A 2,376-nucleotide genomic window follows, 5' to 3' on the forward strand; every position below is an offset into this window, starting at 1 on the left:
CGAGGACGAGATGGACAATCACGGGGCATGGAGATGCACCGTTGCACACATAGATCTTGATGTGAGTGATTAGGCCTACTGGCTCGGGCCTAATCATATTAGGTTGTGGTCCATGATCATCTGATGTGATTGCTTATACCCATACTAGATATGTATATATATTTGCATGCAATGTAGATATATATTAAATATGTATATGTGTGACATGTCATATTAGGAGACCAAATCATAGAAACATCTCTCGATAATATTAAGTCGGTAAACGTGAGGCAATTAGATTGACCCACGTGGCCTTCCATCGTTATGAGTAGGAACCGATTCCCAATGTAGGTTGAGTTGGTCGAGTCCCTCGAGACTCACCTATATCGCGATTCGCTATCTTGCTTACGACATAGAGATGTCACCGGTGACCTGAGGGCATGGTATGCTTGGTCGAGTCCCTCGAGGGTATATCATCAAATCAAACTCATCTTGTAACGAAGGTGTTGACTTAACCGAGCATCATGGTTGGTCGAGTCCCTCGAGGCCATGGTGATTCGGAGGCCGAACAGGACGGGAATCACAAGGAGTTGTGATCGGCAAGAGTTGCATACCTTTTAGGCTTAGTGTGATTGGTCGAGTCCCTTGAGGTTACACTAAGACGCTAATTGGATCCTGATGTCCACTAGAAGTCTAACGGAGACTTCCGTTTCACGTGCTGAGGGTGTCGCGTGACTCGTTAGTAAAATAGTGGGAGCATATTAAGATAGAAGTCCATATCTTGATAGTTTATTTCTTGCAAAATCTACATGTTATTCATTTCTGCTGCATCTTTATTTTCAGAAAATGTCGCTTTCAAATCCCTTACGTGGCATACTTGATGTCAACCGCCTCACTGGTCCAAATTATACGGATTGGCTCCGTAACTTGAGAATTATTCTAACAGCGGAGAAAATCATGTACGTCCTTGATACAGTGATGCCTATGCCCGAAGAAGGGGCAAACGAGGATGAGATCGCTCGCTACGTGAAGTACATTGATGACTCCACTCTTGCTCAGTGCTATATGTTGGGCTCTATGACTCTTGAGTTACATGGACAACATGAAAAGATGGATGCCAGATCCATTCTCCTACATGTCCACAAATTGTTTGAGGAACAGGGAAGGACTCAACGATATGAGATATCCAAGAGCCTTTTCCGCACTAGGATGACTGAGGGGACACCGGTTCAGAACCATGTCCTAAAGTTGATTGAGTGGATAGAGAAACTCACAGGTCTAGGAATGGTCCTAGAGGATAACTTGTGTGTGGACATTGTGCTTCAGTCCCTACCAAATTCCTTTTCACAATTCATAATGAATTTTAATATGAACAAGCTTGAGGCGACTCTCCCAGAGCTCCTCAATATGTTGAGGGAGGCAGAGAATACTATTAAGAAAGAGAAGCCAGTTCTCTACACTGGTGAGACCAAAAAGAAAAGGAAAACAGAAAGGTCCCTTAAGAAGGGAAAGGGCAAGGGCAAACTAGGTAAAGCAAAGGTTGCTAAGAAAGACCCAGCAAAGGACAAAGGCCAGTGCTTCCACTGTGGTAAAGATGGGCACCGGAAGAGGAACTACAAAGAGTACCTTGCAGAAAAGGCGAAATAGAAGCTTGGAGAAGCTTCAGGTACATTCATGATCAATCGCCAATTAGCAGATTTTTGTGATAGTGCATTGGTATTGGATACCAGTATTGCTTATTACATCTACAATTTATTGTAAATTCTAGCAAAGCCGAGGGGAGATTGACGAGAGGAATATTGCATAAAGGTTTGTTTATGCAAGACACTACTCCACATATCATGAATGTAAGTGTCTAAGAGGAAACGAGATGAGGTGAACAGTGCATACCTATGGCATTGTAGGCTAGATCATATCCATGAGGGAATGATTCAAAAGTTGCTAAATGATGGATATCTAGATCCATTCGACTATGTGTCATATGCAACTTGCGAGCCTTGCCTTCGTGAAAAACTGACCAACTCTCCATTTAGTGGAATTGGAGAGAGAGCCATTGAGCTGTTGGAACTCATACATAGTGATGTATGTGGACCCATGTTAACTCATGCCATTGGTGGTTACTCCTACTTCATTACCTTTACTGATGATTTTTCAAAGTATGGATATGTGTACTTAATGAAGTATAAGTCCGAGGCCTTTGAGAAATTCAGAGAGTATAAGAATGAGGTGGAGAACCAGACTAGAAAGAGTATCAAAACTCTTCGATCAGATCGAGGAGGTGAGTACTTAAGTACAGAGTTTACTCAGTTCCTCAAGGACCATGGGATATTATCCCAATGGACACCTCCTTATACACCTCAGCTCAATGGTGTCTCTGAAAGGAGAAATCGTACGCTA

This window comes from Musa acuminata, chromosome BXJ2-5, assembly GCF_036884655.1.
Source record: "Musa acuminata AAA Group cultivar baxijiao chromosome BXJ2-5, Cavendish_Baxijiao_AAA, whole genome shotgun sequence".
NCBI lineage: Eukaryota > Viridiplantae > Streptophyta > Magnoliopsida > Zingiberales > Musaceae > Musa > Musa acuminata.